Raw genomic sequence first — 20682 nt, 5'->3', positions numbered from 1 at the left:
TGTTTTTGGTTTTTTGGGGTTTTGGTTTGTGTGTGTTGGAGGAGGAAGGCATGTGTGCACCTTGCGGCTGTGTACCTGGGTGTCCAGACACTTAATCCCCAGACACTTCATCCCCAACGCTTCATCCTTGAAATGAAATTTTAACTATTAAATTATGAAGCCGGCGAAAAATTTTAACTGAAATTCAAATAATTATCTTCATATAAACATCACAATAAGTTTTACAATTAAAATACTTTAACTAATGTTGTAGAGGTTCAAATGACGTTGAAGTTAATAGCATGATTTGAATATTATTAATGTAATTCAATATTTATTTTAATTGTAAAACTTATTGTGATGTTTATATGAAGATAATTATATGAATTTCAGTTAAATTTTTCGCCGGCTTCATAATTTTTATAGTTAAAATTTCATTTTAAGGATGAAGCGTTGGGGATGAAGTGTCTGGGGATTAAGTGACTGGGAACCGTGTACCTGGACACAACTTTCATCTGTGCAAGCAGCTGCCCTCTGCACTTGCAGTCGGTCTTCATAAATGGTTAGCTTCTCATTGAGTGGTCTTTCTGCCGAATAACGGAATTGATTGTCTTCAAACAGCCGCAAGATCGCGACAGTCGCTGTTCCGATGGAAGTGTGGAGTTGGTGCTGGTTACCGACAACGGTGCATAAGGCCCAGGCGCTTATGTTGTCGCCAATGGATCGTGGGTTCTAATCTACGGTGCCAGTCTCATCGTTAAACTGAAGGCTTGCAGTCGTAGTTTACACACCTGTGTTTACGGTTTATACAATGGCCTCTGGAGCCCACAGGCAGCAGATGCTCTAGCAAATTGAGACTCACGCTGAAACTCAAGTATATAAAAAGCCAGACATCCAATAACTGATTGTCGACGGATGCGTTCTCTCGCGCCGAACATTCTGGTTAACAAACGCACACACACCTACTAGAAAGGTCTAGCCGCCTACACACCGGGTCACAACACCGCGACAGACACCAGGCGGGTCAAGTACGGGGTCAAATATCTATTACAGCGCCGCCAGCTACCAGACGACACACCTTACAAAATTTAATTCGTAAAGGTCGACAAGTCTGTTAAACTTTGCAAAGTGAAGTTTGACTGACGTAGGTGACAGAATTAAAGGATGTAGTGTGTATGCCGAGGAGGCTGTGGTCAGCGAATGCCTCCCCGACATCAAGTGACTTGAGCTGACCTGTTCCCATAACCTTTATCCTCGATACCGAAATGTAATGTAGTTTGTCCGCATCCCTTTTCATTATCACAGTATTTATATATAGAACTATGATGAAATTTCAGAAGTCTCTAGAAGTATGATGTGTTCGGACACGGCAAGCGCAGTCCATTTATTTGACCACTTCCTTGCTCACTCGCTCTTGTCGGGCATGCATGCAACTGGTTAATGCAGCTACCGACTGCACTGACTGACCCTGCATGCGCCCTGTGTAACAGAACATTGGGGGCAGAACCAGAAGACACACTGTGGCACAGAGCAGGAGGAACAAAAGACTTCTTGCTGTTTGCTTGTACCTGTGTCTGTCTCTCTGTGACAGCTCTACAACGATCATGATCACAGGGTGATAGACACGCCGAGGTGGTGGGTTTGTCGGGCTTTTGATGTGATGTTCCAGATCTTCTTGATTAAAGACACCGGCTCCTGCTGTGAGTTATGGATTGCTTCAGTGGCCGCTCTCTCGCTGCCTGTGAAACCTCCTGCCATTGTCGACATGGCGGCCTTTGCTAAGGCCAGACTAGCGGAGCTAGCGCCACTCTGTAACTGCCAGGGGCGGTAATGCGAGCACGCAAGCGCCCATTTCCTTGGGTGCCAGAGGAAGTCTTCCTTCACCTGTTCAGTGCTTGTGCGTGCGAGTGCTCGTGCATTCATTTGTGTGTGCGTGCGTGCGTCCATTTAAATGAGGAAACACCTTATTCGGTGTTTAGAGGTTTAAAAGGAAATGTTGATGCTGCAGCAGATTTTCGTCAGGTAATGATAGCAGCTTGTGTTCTTTATACTGAGAGAAGGGTATAGGGTAGGAAGTAGGGGTGGAGTGGTAGAGAGCAAAGCGCGTGCAGAAGATCAAAAAGATAACAACATCTGTTGGAGAAGAACGCGAACAATGGACGAAAGGAAGGGAAAGGAATTCAATAGGTACATTCTGGCTTGCAGGAAGTGTAAAACATCCAGTGACTTCAGTCTAAGCATTGTCCCTAATTTACCGACGCGTTTGTGCCACCCTTGCACTCCGCGGCAAGCCGGCAGCAGTGTACAGCGCATGCGTGGGCAGGTCATTGCGTGCTGTCGTCTGCTCGCCGGTGGAACTAGGACATTGGCCGCCGAGACCAAAAACAAGAGCAAGCAATTCCATTACGCGACAGGTTGTAGCCCCTGCTTCCTGTTCTCCCATTTCGTGCTGCAGTTGATGAACCGCAAACAACCGCCATTACAACAAGAACGAAGTCGCAATGGGAGGATACGCAAAGCGTAACTAGCCGCCATTTTTACAGAGAGCTGGAGAAAGTGCGTGTGTTCCTCCACTGAAATTAGAAACGAACATTCACAAACACTAACTTTTACAACCTGAGTAAGAATGAAGACATCTTCACCAAATTCTTGTTCAGTGGCATTTATTGATTGTGCGAGCTCTTGCTTGGGTTTCACTGATGTGGCATAAGTTCTGAGTAAATAAACTTGAAATAAAATAAAGCTTAGGTTTACTTGAGCTATCTCTATCACATCAAGATGTATCATAGTTAATGTGTTTAAGGATGCTCACATATTTTGATTAAATGCTCAACATGTTTAACTGAGAATAACCGCTGGCATCACTCATCATCGCACGCCGCAGATGTACTTGAACAACACGCTGTTAAAACTCTTGCTGTGCCAAAACATACATCTTTGATGTATAATTTTTTTAAGGACTCTTTTACCCTCCCCCTCATTTTTTTTCCCTCATTTTAGTTTCTCTTCACCCCTTGTCCCCTGCTCCTGACTGCACTACACTCAAGGCAGCCATTAATAAACAGGCAAGGTACACACGGGTTGTCAACTCCATGCCAGGAAATTACGGGCTGATAAAGTCGAGATAAAGCAACCCTGGCAAATTCAAGTCACGTATCTTTTAATAAATTAGACACGCTTGCCAAGGAAATATTTCTCTGTGTATGTCTGGGAATTGTTGCTGGAACAAGCCTATAAAACCACTAACTTTTGGACATGGTGGCGATTCAGCAAGTTTTGGAGCTGGCGAGGGCAGGTCGTGGCCGAGAGAGAGTTTGTTATGACTCGCCGTGTACACCCGTCCTGCAGAGACTGTTAGATGTCGGAGTCGTTCAGGATTGATTAATTTGCCTGCAGAGAATTCCCTCCCCTGGCGCTACGCCTGCCATTCTCTCCTCCCATCGTCCTTCCCTACCCCGGGGGCTAGCGACAGTGTTTATTGACCTTTTCGGCTTTGAAGTTCCCTGGGATAAACAACAGCCGTTAGATTCTGTGTTTGTACTTCTGCTTCCAACTGTTTTTCTGGGCTTTTTTACTCTCCATTCCCGTGCAATCGACACATGCGCCCACTCAAGTACACACGCAGGCATGCTGCCTCCCACCACCCACCCTCACACACACCACCACAACTACCACCGTTGAAGAGCTGACGGAGAAAGAAAACTGTGTGTGTGCCACTCTTAGGGACCCCACGAAAAGGTTTGTCCACATTGTCCAAAACTTACCTCGCACCTTTTCTCATCTTATCGTGCATGATAAGTTGCATGTGGCTAACTGTGCTCAAAATCTCTTCTCTCATTTGCGTGCTTCTCTGTTTGGCAGGCCGGTTTTACAATCGTGTTTTTCTCGCATTACAACATTCGCATTATGCCCTGCGCCGTGTGTGTGGATCGCCCGCCATTGTGTTTCTTATCGGTTCTCTCCAATTACTGATGTTCAATACGCCCAGTCTAGGCCCTGGGAGCTAACTTAGCCACCTACCTACTGTGGCAAGAAATCTGTGTGTCATTCTAATTAATTATTACTTGCGGAAATATCACTGTTTTCCATTTTTCTTTTAGCATTATGCACTGTTATCATCTGCAGGTTGGAAACTGTGTGGGTGCATATGTGTGATTGTGTGTAGAAAATAAATGTGTTTTACGTGCTGAGGCTTCACTCGTTATGAGAATATTAACAGCTGTGTGCAATCACCTCGCCTGTCACAGGCCTTCTGTTCATCTGTTCATCCTACAGACATATATGTGTAATGTTCACCCTCTACTATCGTCCTCTTTGCTTATTTGCTATTTGTTTTCTTTGTTTTGTGTTTGTTTAGCGTACAAATGCAACACTTTGGAGATGGAGACTTCTCTGTTTCTGTTTCTCTCGGTTTGAGGGTTTAGGAAGATGGAATGAAGTGTTTGTTGACAAAAACAAAATGAAAGAGGGGAGGGAGGTAACACCAGAGGTCACTTTCCCTTACAGTTCGTGGGCTGCCTTATCGCACGCCTTCTAAAGCGACATGTTTTCTGTGCAGGGTCTTTGTTTACACAACTTCAGAGAGTTGCAAGTGCAGACAATCGCAGTGGTGAAGGTCCAGCGGCCAAAGGATTTGTACCTGTGTCTGTGTGTGTCTGGACGGCCGTACGCTCAGCATCTGCACTTTGCTCGGTTTCATTCTGCGTTCTACAGAGTGTGAGATATAAGCTCCATGCTTCAGGAAATCCTGAAGGTAAGTAATCTTCAAGTCATAGTTTGAGCAAGTTAGTTTTTGTGTCTCTCTCACTTTTTTTCTCTTTCTTTCTTTTCGCTTCTATCTCGTTCTCTCTCGTTTCAACAAGGACGAGAGTAAATGATGCTCTCCAAAACATTACTAAGTGTTTATCCTCTTAATCAAATTACTTCCTTCTGAAAAATAAGCTCAAAATCTTGCTTTGCCGGTGAAGATTTTTTATTGTGGAAGAAAACTCCAGGATGTCTACTGCTGTAAAAGTAGACTGAATAATGTCTACTTTTGAAAGAGACTGTATATTTCTCAATTTCTCAATAAATCAATTTCTCAATTCAATGTCGACGAGGTTCTTGCCACGATTTTTTTTATTACTGTTTAGTTTGTTTTGTTTTGTTTTGTTTTGTTTTGTTTTGTTTTTTTTTGAATGGTGGGTACATGCTTTTCTAATGACTAGGTACCAGTTCCAAACGTCAATGGGCTCCTGGAAATATTCATTGCTGTCATGTAAAAGTCTTTTTAGTCCTGAATGGTGTTTTAAAGAAGTCGATTGCTTTTCAAAATGTGTCTGCTTGATGGACGATGTCTTCACCAGGTGTTGTGAGGAGCTCAATTCTCGTTTTCAGTCTCGTGTAAATTAGTCCAGCGGTTTCTTCTGACTTTACTACCTTGTTTGGCTGGCAACCAGAACAACAGCAACAGCAGAAAAGAGTTAGTTACAATCACAATCAGTTGGAAAGTGATTACAATTACACGCGTGTTCACGAACTTCATCTTTTGGTGGTGAGTCGGTCACTACACCTGTCAGCTGTGGAGTTATTTGCATTAATGATGTCATGCCGGCTGATGTCTCAGGTGTCTGTGCTTAGGTTTTTCAGACTATTGATTTACCTTCATGACAATAGTGTCGGCGGGGACACTAGTAGCAGCTACACTTCACGTCTTCTTTTCTTTTTTTTTTTTTTAAAGTTCCTTTCAAGTTCATTCAATTCTTCTTCATTCAACCTTCTTTGTCTTCCAGCTGTATAATTCTTTTTTCTAATTTCTTTTCCTTTTCCTTATTTTTTTCTCACTTGCATAAGCCATTGTTTTTTTTAATCTGATTTTCATTAGCACAGTGTTTAGAAAAGTCTGATCAGATACAATAAACTCTAATTCCATCAAAGGAATATATCCTAAATTATTTCTTTCATATGGAAGGGCTGAGTATTCTTATGTAACTTCTCTAATAACATTATTTATTTGAGTTACATAATTTTTATCCCTTAAATGTGATTATTTAACTTCCATAGATTAAATCTCCTTTTTTCTTCTTTATTTCTTAATAATAGAGTGATCAAAGAATGGTGAGTTCGATATCCTGGGGTAATATTCGCATCCACAACAAGATCTGAAAGCGAATCTGACATAAGAAAGTAATCCAATCTCCTTTGTTGAAAGGTCTTTTTCTATGCCAAGTGTATCGTAGTACATGTACTTCTGGATTGAATTCACGCCATATATCGACCAGGTCCAAATTTGTCATCATCTTATCAATTTGTTTATGCCCTCTTGTATTGTTGTTATGCTTATAATTATGACAGTGTAGCTGAAAGTTCAAAACAATATTCCAATCACCCTCAATCACAATATTATCTTTACCTATTTGCCTCATACACTCTTCTAGTTGTGAAAATAATTGTGGATTATCCTTGTTTGGTCCATAGACATTACAAATTAGAATATCTTTTTCTAGTCTTTTTATTACTGTTACAATGTAATTTCCTCCACTGTCTCTATAAACATTATTAAATGAAAATTCAAAATTGTTATTAATAGGATTGCCACCCCCCCTGAGGAAGAACTGTAGGAAGCAAAAAGGCAAGAGTAACCTCATTCTGCAGGAATTATTGTTTCCTGTTTATGTTCAAAGCTCGTATCCTGTAGCAGATAAACTGAAAAGGCCTTATTATGTAAACAGTGACAAACATCTCTCCTTTTCCGTGTGTCACGTGACACTAGGCCCTGACAGTTCACTGAAGCTAAAATAACTGGTGAATGTGTGCTCATGTTCAAGTAATTTTAAAGAAGCAGTAAGAAGCACATACCATTAGTTGGTATAACATTTAAATAACAATGAAGAGCACAGCAGTCAATACAAGCTTTCCACAGAGGAACCTTCATTTGATGAACAAAAGTGGATGTGCAAGTATTTGGTGGCAAAAGAACAGATGGAAAATTACAAAGCATAGCAAATGACATACATAGACGAACAAAAACAGAAGAATGAACATGAAGTTTATAATGGGATAGACATAAAGTGTCTGTACTGTGGGGGGGGGGGGGCAGAAACACACACACACAACAGAACTATGTACCTATTGAAATATTCACATCACCACACTTCACATTTTCATTTCACCGCCATCATGAGGGCCTGCATGGCATGATAACTCAGCAGCTTTTGTAATGTTCTCCGTTGTTCTTTTCGGTTTACAAGCAAGACTTGTGTAAATGTGTGACTGTCAATTGTATGGCTTCTTCATGTCTACCTTCCTTCATTTCTTTCCTTCTCCTTTTCGTTCCCAGTCTTTGGGTTCTTTCCCTGACCCAGCATCTAAAGCGCACTGGCCTCGACCTTTTACTTACAGGTGAACCCGAGTGTAAAAATTTTTATAAGTACTTTTATTCTATTACAAAATACTTACTTCCCCAGATGAGTGAACAACACTGTATCATTTACAAGAGCCTTGAACATCACAAAATCTCACGTGAACTTTTAGCTGAGCTCATAACCTTAGTCACACAGGAAGTAGACTGTAGGCGCTCGTGCCTGTCCCCTAAACAGTTAATGTAAACAATTACAACGCATTTTAGTGACAAGTGTATTTTAGTTTTCTTTAGAGCTTCTCGGCTTCATTTCCTGTTTGACTAGTGTTAGACTTTATATCCGTGATTCGTCAACTTCTCGTATTGCAGTGAGTTATCTCGCCACCAGGTCACGAGTGCAAGTTGTGTTGCAGGCTCGTGTTTACATGTTCCACCAAGCTCCCTAGACCAGAGCCTCAGCTACACACCAGGGATGTGGCTGGCGTCTTAGGAGGCTCAGTTCCACTTGATGAGATCAAAGCTATTTGGTAATTTTGCTGCCAGTCCAGTGCCCACACAAATCAGTCACCGGTCTTCCGCTCGCCATCTCAGTTGGAAACCAATCTGTCCCGGCCTTTCCCTTATCGCGTTCGTTAGCGACCATTTATAAATTGCTTATGTTTACATCCCTTCCTGAGTTATTAAGTGTCGATAATTGGCATTGACAAAAGATTAGCTTGTTTACCAGTGGAAAAACTCAAACTCAAATCAGTTCATTGCGCTTTTTGTTTCTTGCTTGTTTTGTGGTGACTGTGCCAAACATAGAAGTCTGTCCCCTATGTGTCAAGACATGTTTCTCAACCCCTCTAGTGTACGGGGAAGGAGAAATTATTTCCGAGAATCGAACCGTTTAAAAAAAAAGGTTATTGGCACAAAATGTCCAAGTTGAGATCGAATGGGATCCAAAGGATTTTGACATGTATTATCTTTATATTTGCACCCCGCATGAAATCAGTCCGCATTCACTGAGGTTTTTTTTATTGAAGGCCAAGATTTTTGGATGGAAGAACGTCTTAACAACTCGACCACATAATGGACGGCGAATGCGGGAGAACGATTTGCTTGTTAGCTCCCCCTTGTCTGAGGAAATTGAGGAACAGTGTCAGACTGTAAGTTTCTTGTCAAGATTGATAAGCGCATGGACCTGCCAGGCTTGCATGCTGTCTCCTTCTTTCAGTCTCAGACACAGTGTTGGCATCAAGGCGAGCAGTGCCGCATTCCGGCAAGGGAATTTGGACTGGTAATACCATCGATTGCCTTAATGGACGCCCGAGTGTCTCTACACCACAAAGTAGTTCTCTCTCGTGCCCACAGCAACGTCCCTCCCACCAGCCCCTTTGCCCCCACCCCGTCCTTTTAACCTCCCACTTTTACCAGGTTTGGGGAGGGTGAAGGAAGGGAGAAAAACAGAAAGCATATTGAATTTTAGCGGCGCTGTTCAGTTTTATACCCGTTAAATAAGTTTCTTTTGCCTGTTACTACCTTCAGCTAATCTCCTTAATTGACAAGCACAAGAAAACAGCAGAAATGTGAAGGAATGCCAGCACCACAAACATGACCGCTTTTGAAGACTCTCTCTTTTCTGGGAGTGCTTGATGAACTTTTAAACTGCTCAAAAGTACGCATGCTCATGCGAACACTCGAGCAAACACAAACACATACTCTCTCAAACAGACGCAGACACAGATACACAAACACTTCCAAATCCACACTATGTTAGACCGTTGTATCGATGACTTTCTTTTGTTTCTTCTAGTTTTTATTTTATTTGTCGATTTATTTTTTGAGGAGTTTCAATGCAGTCGACAGACGGCTGCTGCCTCTGACATCACTTGCGCAGAGAATCACTGTGATAATCGCGGCCAGTCATCGCGTGTATTCTCGCCCTCGAGACTCTCGTGGACTGTACCTCAGCAAGCGATTACCAGAACTGGCCAGAGGGCTTCTGGCGATTAGTGGAACTTTGCCAGCTGAGCTCTTGAACGCGACATTCTTTTTATTTTTCCTTCAAAATAACGACCAGAAAGATGGTAGTTATAGCAGACATAAGTGTAGGAGTGGAGGATGGTAGTTGGCTAGAGAAACTAAATGAGCGAAGGATGGAGTTGTGGTAGAGATAGGTATAGGAGTGGAGAATGGTAGTTGTGGTAGAGAGATGTATAGAAGTGGAGGTTGGAAGTGTGTCAGGACTGGAATGACTGGCTTCGTTTTACTCCAGGCGGACCAGGTTTTGTGCTGTATCCTTCGATATACCCATTCCTACCCCATCCACAGATATGTATCTCTAGTTCTTGGATTGATATTTTGGATTTTTGACTTGATGATGCTAAGTTATTAGGGTATTTTATTGGTCCCCATACAATACAGACCACTCAATACAGAAAAGTTCCCTATTGTTTTTAGGATGATTGGTACCTTGAGCACCCGTTCGTCACCGTGACAGAAAACATTGACAGATAACATGTTCAAATGTCATCGCAGGCACATCTCTAGACATGGCATCAGTTTACAGAGCATGTCGTCTGGAGTGCCCCCAGCTATTTCTGTTTCCTTCCCTATCTCCCATCATAGCACTTCTCCCTCCAAAACAAACACATAGTGCGAAAAATCACCTCGAAGTGGAAATACTTTCCCACCAAGAATTTAAAACTGGAACTAAGCAAGAGCCAGGGGCACCTTCATGACTATTTCGTACCTTAAGACATGATTTGAATTCTATAAAATAAATACCATAAAGATGAAAGAGGGAAAGCGATGGACACAAGACTCAGTGAGAGAAAATAAATGAGGTGGCGCTTAGCGGTCAGCGTTTGACTGAAAATGGCGGCGGCGACCCAAAGACGAGTGGATGGAGTATTCCTTTCCCTCAAGTGAACCGGAGATAAAGGGTCTGAAGTCCTACAAAGTTCTTAATTTCGTGCTGACTTCATCTCATTCTCTCCTCTTCACGCCTCCTCTCCCCGGCCTGCTTGGGATGTAGGACATCCATTTTTGTTTAATTTCGGGCCGACAACATGTCAAATTAAACTTTGTAGTGTTTTGTTGAAACAGCAGAGAAGTGTTTAAGCAGCTTTATTACTCCTCTTACCAATACATACACACACCTCGGAGAACTAGGCATTACAAGGATTTCAGACGGAATGGCATAGTGTATCTTTCAGGTGTAGCGGGTAGAGCCTCTTGTCTGTCTGCGGGTGGAGAAATGCGATGCTGCTGACGTTAATGTTCTCCCGGTGAGAGCGATATGCAATCTGTTTAAAATGCAGTCAGACAGATGGTAGACAAACCGTCTTCCTCACCCTTTCTTTTTTCTAGCCACGATCGTTTCTGTAAGCCTACAAGTCTTCACATACTCTTGAAACATTTTAACAAAAGCGATTTGGTCAGCTTGTCTTCCGGAACCTAATGGCGGACCGTTGGAAGTTTGCGGTAAGTTCTTACAATACATAGAATATATAAAATCTTGTTAGTTGAGCCCCACAGTCAGATAAGATGAACTGGTGCGGGCATGCTTGGCGATAACAGATGCCCTCTGGCGTCCACTGGCTGTAAAAGTCGAGCAGTTCTCAACAGTTCAGACATCCTTAGAAGAGAGCAGTTCCGACAAGAAGAACGCTCACCAAAGCCCTCGGCAGGATCGCATCCGCTGTCCGTCCTCAAGCATTATTGGTAAGACGCAGGACTATCGCCAGTGCTCCGGCGATAACAAAGATCACGCCGACGAGAGGCTATGTCGAGTGGTCGGCAGTGTTTTCATTCAGCGAAATCTCAGTTTTACCGCCACGTTCTAGAAGGGTCGTGCCACCGTGACCCTGTAAAGAGTCATGAATAATAAGTAGAGATTTTTGTGAAAGGGGAAACAAGAAAGAAATGTGTGTTTGCATTAGAGAATTTCGGTAGCAGTAGACCAGTGAGTGTTCATATCCAGATTTTTTTTTTAAATATGCTAGTTTTAAATATGCTAGTCCTTTGCATCTTCTGCATTCTTCTTCTTCTCTACTATCTCTTCTTCTTCTCTACTATACACACAGAGGGAAGAAGGAAGAGGTAGAGAAAACATTCATTCGTTAAGCCGCCGTAATACAAGTCTGGAAAGCCAGCGCTCATTAAGACTGTATCGAGTTGTCTATAGGATGGAGCTGTCTGTCGCGGAAAATGCTTGCTCGCAGGCTTTCCATGTTCCTGCTGATCGTGGACCGGAAGAGACTGTTTCAGACGGTCATAGAAATGGCGACGAATCCATAAGGCGGCTGGAATATTGACTCTGCCTCGCCGACTGGCAGAACGTGCAGCATGTTGTTATATATAGCAGCATTTTCAGCTTATCTTGGAGAGAAGATCTCATAAAACAGTATGCACGTAAGCCGAATAAAGAAAGGCGAGGACAGAAATACAGCTTTTGTAATGCCATGGCGGTATCATGTTGCCTGCTTTGTGTGTAACACTGGTTGGTTGTGAGGAGGTCGAGAGGTGAGAAATTGTCCATCGGGATAAAGCTCGGCGCAAGATATTACATTTATAATCCGAAAAATACCACCCCACCTCCCAAACGTGCCTACAAACATCAGACAGTGACGTCACATCCGGCCACATATACACCTAATTTGCATATAGTCCTGCTGTTTGATATCCCCAATTCATATAATATAGTCACAGCTGTTCGACTGGCTTTGGCCTGACAAGGTAGACGTGGCTGTGTGCAAGCCTGGACGTCTGTGTTGCTGACCTCACTCTGTGCATGTTGACCTCACTCTGTGCATGTTGATGTGTGCATTTCAACAAATGAACTGGTTTAAAACATAGATTTCTGGAAATAGTATCTTCCTTTGAGCCTCCTTACCCAAACATTATGTATCCCTTAAGAACTTGAATGAGCGTGGAGCTTTGCAGTGTTATATTTTAGCTTAAGATAACGAACGGGGACTCATGTGTATACATATATATATATACCCGGTTTCCTCTGCCCTGTGAACCATCATCAGATAGATAAAATCTTCGTATGATTTAATGTAACGACGATGACAACAACACGATGGACAAAGTCTGGTCTTCGGACCTCAGGCACGAGGCAGCAAACGTTAAATCTAGCGAGTGACATTCGAGACAACATAAACACAATCACAACAACAGAGAACGGCCCAACGGCAGGTATCCCCATGACGTCATGCAAGCTTGTGTAATGAAGGCGACACCCCAACCTAACCCTTGCGATGAAAGCGGGAGGTGATGTCACATAGCACCTGCTCTTTGCGAACTATGACCTATCAGTCACATGTCAAGGTTGGCTGGAAATGCTAAGGGAGGAGAGTGAGGTGGGGCACTCGTCAGCTTACCCAGCATAATCGAAGATCGCCCGATATCGGCTCAGCCAAGCCATGTCGTCGGCATCATGGCCACGTCGTCAAATGACGCATTTGCCGTTGCTGGCGCCGCCTGCACGCGATCGGCCCTCGTCTGTCGTTTGTCATCGCGCATTACTTGTGACAGCATGCAAATCCAGGTATGTTCTGTTTGTAGCGGGTGGAGGCGCGCAAAGTATCTTGGAATAATCAGATTAGTACGATCACTGAGCTGTTATGGTAGTTTCAATAATAATAATAATGTTCGTAGTTTGATGTTGCTGTCTTGCTGCAGGCGGCGGTGTGATGTGAATAGGCGCCAGACTGGAGCCTTTGTGTTGTAATGTCTGTACTCGCGCTTAGCCATGCCACCCAACTGTTCCTTATTGTCATCAATGGTACGGCGGCGACCTTTTCGAGTATCCGTCATTTCTTCTTTATAGTGTCTCTTCTTTGAGAGGAATTGTTCGAGCTGAGGTATTGCAGCCTAAACTGCACAGCTAGGAACTATTTTTTTAAATAAAGTGGTGTTACATTTTGTGATCTTTCAGCAAACGTTCTAAGTTCTGCAGTGAGATGCCTAGGGTTCACATCTTGTCTCGGGACCCTCTCTGTACGTGACACCTGTCCACATGGCTGGGTGTCTGGGGTTTACTTCGGTTTTCCTCCCCCTCCTCCCTCCCCTTATAGTGCGAAATCACCTCGAAATACTTCCTTACTAAATAAACCAAAACCTTTTTGGCGCCATAAATAAAAGTAATCAAGATCTTCTCCATATCTACTCTAGTTTTGCAATTCTGATAAACTACCTGCTGCTAAAACGATCTGGGTTAGTCTACTCTGAGTCCATCATTGCTCTTTATGAGTGTAAATCTGTGTTCTGCTAGCTGAAATATTTAGGTGCCTATGTTGCCAATCTATGGAAGGTAGGGATTTTTTGTTAAGAAGTTTTAACATGAAAATGTGCTAAATCAACCCTAATTATATAAGTTTTATTGTCATTATTGGGTAGTCTCCCTAAATTGATTTTCATCGTAAAGTAATAAATCATAGAAAGAAACCAATAAGGACAATCGAAAGACGATTTCCAGGCAAAAGACCAAACAAAAAAAACAACAAAGAAATGTCGATTTGGCAGTAGTTGCAGTAACCCAGTTAAGGTCGCATACAGCACAGATTGGGGAATAAAATTAAGCCTGTATCCGTACGACTACTTGCGATAAAAATAAATTTCTGTTGCGCCTCGGCCTCACTTGCAGACATCTCCGGCGGTTGCTGTGCTGGAAGATAAAATGTTCAGTACTGCGCAAGGGGCAAATGGCGCCGAGCAGTAAACTGCCGCGGGCTCTCGGAGCCTTGGGGGAAAAAACCGCAGGTTTGGCTGGAAATGGAGATACTTTGGAGTTTATGTTTTCCTGAAAAGTAGGTAATTGTCATGGGCCTCACGCCGCGCTGCTTTGATCGATAGTGAAGGCGCTTTTAGTACAGCAACACGACGGTGTATGACGGTCGCAAGTTCTTTTATCCTTCAGACGGAAGAGTGTCTGTGTTGAGATTTATGTGGTTCAATTTGATTTTGATGTTGTAGTTTATTTAGAAGTTTAAAAGTGCTTATTCTATGTGCAATCGCAGATGCAAAATAGACTTAACCATCAACACGACTGTGGAGGATATCTCAGTTTTAGTTACGGTTCACAGGTTGATGAAATTTCACACTTCAAAATCGTTGAAGCTATTAGCTGCCTGCAGTCTTTATAAACAGTACGTATCCTGAGAGCTAGTAGAAGGCAGGAATCTTTCCTCTACACAAAAATGTGAGAATGGTTAGATAGCTGTAGAGGAATTACAGGGTTTTTAATTATTGCTAGCTGTACGGCAGAGTCGTCAGCCAAACATTGCTTCAATTCTGTGAACTTTTTCCTGAGGCTCGGGTAGGTTTAGGCAATAGCTACTGTATGATTCATAATATATTTGTTCGTCAATCCCTCATTCAAAATTACTCTGAACAGGCTTGTTTATCTCACCCTCTTTTTACTAAGATTTTTCGGATGCATTTTGCAGTATTGACAGATCCAATCTCTGTTTATCCTGCTAAGAAAGAAAGTTTTTTGGAAAAAAAGTTATTGGGAACACCTTAATGATTTTTGATTTTTGATTTTTGATTATGTGAGAGTTGTTCTTAAGATTGTGTGAAAACATGGAGTGAATATCTAGCAAAGGAAGAGTGGACATACTAAGTCTTTCACTGTTCTATTGTCTGTGTGAACTATGGTCAAAATTAACAGTAAGTGTATGGGAAGCGCGTATTATTGTTTAAGCTCATCCACCGGGTATCGTCCTGTTGATGTACGCTGTTGTTGCTGATTCCCGGGTGACCACCAGTGTAAAATTGAGCATTGTTGTAACAATGCTGTAACACATGGAGACTCATAGCTGGCATAGGTGAAATAAGCATCTCAACGAGATTTTTGGTAAGTAGAGGTGTGTGGAAATTGCAGTTTTCACAGTTTATCGCCACAGTGAAAGAAAGAATTTGGAGTGATGTTGTCTAAGTGGCACGATTTACTGTTGTCTGCTCCCGAATACTATGATTATTCTTCTAACCTAGGTAGAATGGCATACATAGGTCAGCTAACACAAATTGAGCACTGACCTGGACACACACACACACGCACACACAGGGCAGGTCTCATCGTACAATTTCTTTTTTTCTGAGGGAGTAGCGAACTACTTTGTCTGCCAGCACGACCAAGGAGCTTCATTTCGGCAAGGATCGTCTGGCTTATCACTGTCTGACCTCTCATCTGTTGTCCGGGCCTTGATTACTATTCACCGAACAGCTTTGGCCTTCGCCAGCGTAAATCTTCGTGTAATGGCATGCAGCGGCACCGGTGGGCGAGTTCGCTTAAACTACTTACTGACACAACCACCTTCCCTGGGTCCCTGAGTCCTTGCAACCCATCCCATATTTCTTTCGGATTTCGTTATGAAATTACTTAAGGTAGTGGTGTCTTTGGTATTTACATTTTTTAATATGTTACGTTTTTGCCGATACTGTCCTGGTGATGATGGTGGTAGTTACTGGCGGCTTGTTCTTTTACTAAACTACTGCATGATTTAGTCCGTTTCTAAATAGTTGAAAATTTCATCATACGCTGTTAAAAAAGTATATAAAAAAGTTTACTTTCGAAAAACATAGGTGAGAGAACGGCGGGGTAAAGATAAAATGAGTGGACCTCTTTGTGCCCAACCTTCTCGTTGTTGCCATGGCACCTTTGACACACCTTCAGCATTGTATTCAGCAGCGACCTCATTAATTGTCTTAATTGATTTATTGTCCTCGCCTTGACCATCCTGTCCTGTCTTTAGTTGGCCTCTTGACCAGTGCACTGTTGGTGGTCTAAAATCTAACTAAACTTTGCTTAAAGTAAAAAATCCGTTTTCTACAGGCCAGTAGTTGCAATAATCAAGTCTGGATAAAACAAACACACAGACAAGATGTTGGTAGCGCGCGTACACAGAATGCGACTGATGGCGCTGATCTTGCGTAGTCTATAATAGACAGACTGACAGACAGCTGTAACTTGTTTAGCATAGTGGGCAGACTGACAGACAGGTGTAACTTGTTTAGCATAGTGGGCAGACTGACAGACAGCTGTAACTTGTTTAGCATAGTAGGCAGACAGACAGCTGTGAAATGTTTAGCAAGAGTCGTGCCTTAGGGACAATGAATCCCAGATTCCTAACGGAGGACATTAATTTTAAAGGTGATGTTGGTTTCGCCACCTTGATCTGATTTGAAGATGGATTTCTTCTTATGGAACATACGAGGGTTAATGATAAATGTACAGATAGTAGACGGAGAGATACGCACAGGCACAGAACGTAAAGCAATGGATGAAGGTATGGAGAATAATGTAAAGAGTTGGAGCCGTTAATGACGGTTAACATGACAGATAGTATTACAAGGGAGTTCAGACTAGTAATTCAGGAATAGTACTTTGTGAACAGATATGTTTTCATAGAGCGGTTGAATGTAGCCTTGGAGTCCGAGTGGCGAATGACAAGTCTAACATGGTGAGAAATGAGATGTCACCTCTACCCAGAGCAGACAAATTGTCGTTTACCTTTTTCATGTCGGTGTTTATCATGCCTTGCAGAAAGTTTGGCTTTTTTAGCTGTGTGCTAATCCTTTGTAAGGATGACACTGATATGACAGTGTCCGTTACACGTGTACAACGCTTATAATAAATAGCAAGCACTTGAAAATCGTCTGGAAAATATGTTTTTTGCTGAATTATACAGCAATCGTGCAGGTTCTGACAAACAAACCCACCCCCCGTCCTTCATTTTCACGTGCTCCGATCCGGGCTTTCATTTCCCACATATCCTACATACAGGCAACTTCTCACGGGCACTGCACGTGCGCAGTTTAACTGTTGATGTAGGCGAGACTTTAAAAAAAAGGCTTGTAGTCAGCAAATAAAAACTTAGCATGTCAAGTCCGTGAGATGCTGCGAAACACCTTGATTCTTCACGATCAAGAGATATCACAGAGAACAGGAAGTGAAATGCCCAAACAGACATGCGTGGTAAGGATGGTTGGAGTGGGTAAGAAAAAGAAGAGAGGAAGAGTGTGTGGGAAATGAAAGACGGGATCGGAAGAGGAGGAACTCCATATTGTGTTCGCTACACCCGTGCAAGAGTACAAGCAGCGGGGGAGCTGATTTCTGAAGTCGTCTGCCCCTCCTGCTTCTAATGCCAGCTGTGAGTAGAAACTTGATAAAGCGTGGTTAAGTGATTAGATGTGTAGATGTCTGTGCAGTGGGGGGCATGCTGCAGCTGCCTATGTGTTTCTCACCCTTTCTGTGGGGGATAAAGGAGTGTCTGACGCATCTTGTCACAGTGCATATCAAGAGACACGTCTCGGCTTATGTTCCATCCTGTTATTAAAACAAACATTCAGAGTCAGTTTATTTCTCTCTCACTCCTCTTTCCTTTCTCTCTCTCTCTTTACAGCTGTACAGATTTTATTTTCACTTCAAACTATCCTTTTTTTGTTTTTGTTGTTGTTTGAAGTTTCTAACGAGGTAACCCATGCGCCTTGGCCTTATCGCTGTGCTGTGCGTCATGGACATCGCCACCCGAGTTGCTCAAAACAAGCAAATCCTGCGCGCGCTGTCATGCGCACTCGCTTAACTTTGTTTAGGGAGCAGTTCTTTCAAATCGATCTACGGGCACAGATGAAACATCAGGAGTAGGTACAAGAGGATCGGGGCGGCAACTCCAAGTACGTTGGGTAAGGGCGCGAGGCATAGTAAACTGTCTGAACCTCGCTGCCCCCTGAACTCTCACTTCGGGTTCCTTTTCTGTTTACTGACCTTCAGAAGGAATCAGTTCGTGAGTTAGGTCAAAGATTTGATTGTTGAAAAGATGTGATGCTGCTAATACTTTTATTTTTGTTACTGTTCGCTGCTCTTCTTGTGTTGTGGTGGTTTTTGTCATGCAGATACCTATAAATTGGCCGTGAGTTTTCTCCCCGAACAGTTGACTGTCGCATTGGTCTTTGAATCTTTTACCAGGACTTGATGTTGCTGTCGTTGTTTTGCTGTTTAACACTATTTAATTACTGTGGTTGTCGTATATGTTTCACTTGAGAAGTTGGCAGAGGAACATGTCCCAATGTTTTGTTGATTTGCCTAGTGCAGGCGACAGTAGGCAACATAGACAATTAAACAGCAAATAGTATACAGACGAGTAACATTTCCTCCAGTGACTGGGCACACGGTCATGTCTTTCAAACAGTTCTTATTGCAACGGTCGCCACATGCGCGTTGTCTCAGATGTCAGATGAGCGCCTTCAGACTTTAGAAGTCAGAAAAACCCAGTTTTTATGTTTGGTGGCGAACATTCGCCTGGTCCAGCTAAAAGAAAAGCATTCTGAAGTTTTTAAAACAAAGACGGCATCATCGTGCAAATGTGTGAAGCTACCCTGGCGACAGAAGAGCAGGTCATAAGGTCTGTCCTCAGAAACATTCATGTCGTACAATTTTGCGCAAAAAAAAAAAGATCTCACGTTGTTTGCTGTTGAGCAGATCGCAGAAACCATTATTCCGATCATACCCCATCCTTCTAGGGGTTTAAGGCGAGTTCTATAGAGGGTTTCAGTTCTGTCGACTGAGAAGTGTGATGAAGATACGATGAGACTGCTTTAAAATGTCCAGTGACAGCTCGCTTTGCATATAAAATCGTCTTGTGCTCGGTATTAACAGCAACTACACAATATAGTCGATGTCATGATAAACTTTAAACCATTTGCTTGCCTTCCTCGGACCAGTTAGTACATGATTATACAAGCATATTTAGTTGAAAGTTTGAATTTTTTCATAAAAATGATTACAAGAGAGCGTATACGTTCAAAGACATTAAAGGTATTTCAGAGACCCGAACCTGTGACTCCAATATGGAGTCTGACAAGCGTCTGCCCCACTGCATCACGGGACGCGGAGCGATATCGTGGCAGGTCACAAGCTGTTAATTCTTCCGGATGTAAATTTTCTCTTCCGACAGGCGAGTATATTCATCCGCAAGATCAGGTTCCAGTTAATATTGAAAGTTATTTTTCGATTATTACTGTGACTTACAGAGCTTTCCATTCAGCAGAGTTTAGTGCATAAAAGCACGATCTCTGTAACTAAACACCACACAACACGAAATAATCTTTCCCAACAATCCTATAGGTGCTGATGAGATTGGCAGGATGTCCACTTTCACAACGCCCGCTGATTGTGTGAAGTTTATAAAGTCAAAGAAAAGCTATTAGTGGAGTGCTTCCGTCCCATCGCACCGGCATCTGTAACCGCGCAACCAGACGGCTGCAGGATGTTCTTTCTTACACAAAGCGAACATTTTCTTGCTGCCTTCTCTTTTTGGTGCCAGCGGAGACGTGGTGTCCCGGGGGAGATATCGCAAAGTATCGATTTCCTTGGGTTTTCCTCCCTATTCCCTCCCCCCTCGCTCCGCTCGCAGAAGATTCTGGAAGACTTGCATGGCAAGCAAGAACGCGCCGACAAAGGCACATTGATTAGTGTCTTGTGAAGAGTAAAGCGGGGCTTTCTTTTTCTGCAAAAACGCATTACAGCCTCGGTTGCGCCTTTTTATCACCGATGTAGAAGAGCTGAACAATGTCGAACTATCTGCAGTCTTTTATCTCCCATTTAAAAACACTTTGTATATTCCTGGCGAGGGGTTACTTGTACCATTCGTAATGTGTAAGTTGCAACAATGTCGGACTTCTCAAATTCACAATGTTCAGTTTCTACCAATAAGGCTGTTACTATTTACAATAATAAATCCTCCTTGTTTTTATTTGGTGCAGAATGACTCGCAAAAGATTTTTATCACAAATTGTTATAAAATTAACTAATCTTACACCGAAAAACAAAATGGATACGAAAATATATAAATGTGATATATATATACATGTATATAGACACATACACATATATATCAAATTACCTCCACAGCTTGGTTACGTTGACCTCAATCAGTAAAACCAAATAAAAAAGGGAAGTGACCCTCCACATTAATAGATGACTTTGGTTTGTATGGTCCACGCGTTCATTATACCTTTTATCATTTTACTGGTCTATGCCTGGTGTTCTCATAAAACTATCCGAGAATATTATTAATTGGGTTTTTTTCCTTGCTCAAATGGGCTCGGGAAATTTCTGCTAAGCTCTTTCCCTAACACCGAGGACCGAAAGTGTTTTCGTGTTTTCCAGTCATCGTCAGCCTGTCTTTCATGTTCTTACAAATACCCAGGGTGTATGTAGGCACCAGGGAGACCAGTCTACGGAAAGAGATGAATGCTTCAGCTATGAATTTCTTTTGAGAGAACCAGCCCACAACAGCGCAGTACGGTTAATCAGCTCGGGTACAAAGAAAGACCAGCCACCGATTCGTGGACACTAAACACAAAGCAAG

The 20682-nt window shown here is 42.7% G+C and overlaps 1 protein-coding gene across 4 annotated transcripts in view; it reads left to right on the top strand.

Moving 5' to 3' along the window:
* The window catches only part of LOC112570442, a 140860-nt gene that overhangs the window by 103260 nt on the left and 16918 nt on the right, over window positions 1–20682 (top strand). For 3 of the 4 annotated variants that reach the window (XM_025248859.1, XM_025248860.1, XM_025248858.1), the window contains one exon: window positions 4538–4732. The gene's annotated coding sequence lies outside the window, so the exon portion shown is untranslated. Of the gene's footprint in view, window positions 1–4537; window positions 4733–8343; window positions 8467–20682 lie in introns of all 4 variants that reach the window. The other variant, XM_025248861.1, reaches the window with a different exon arrangement.

Source organism: Pomacea canaliculata, linkage group LG8, assembly GCF_003073045.1.
Source record: "Pomacea canaliculata isolate SZHN2017 linkage group LG8, ASM307304v1, whole genome shotgun sequence".
In the NCBI taxonomy this organism is placed as follows: domain Eukaryota; kingdom Metazoa; phylum Mollusca; class Gastropoda; order Architaenioglossa; family Ampullariidae; genus Pomacea; species Pomacea canaliculata.
The sequence above is the reverse complement of the archived record's forward strand: the minus strand, read 5'-3'. Positions and strand labels throughout refer to the sequence as shown.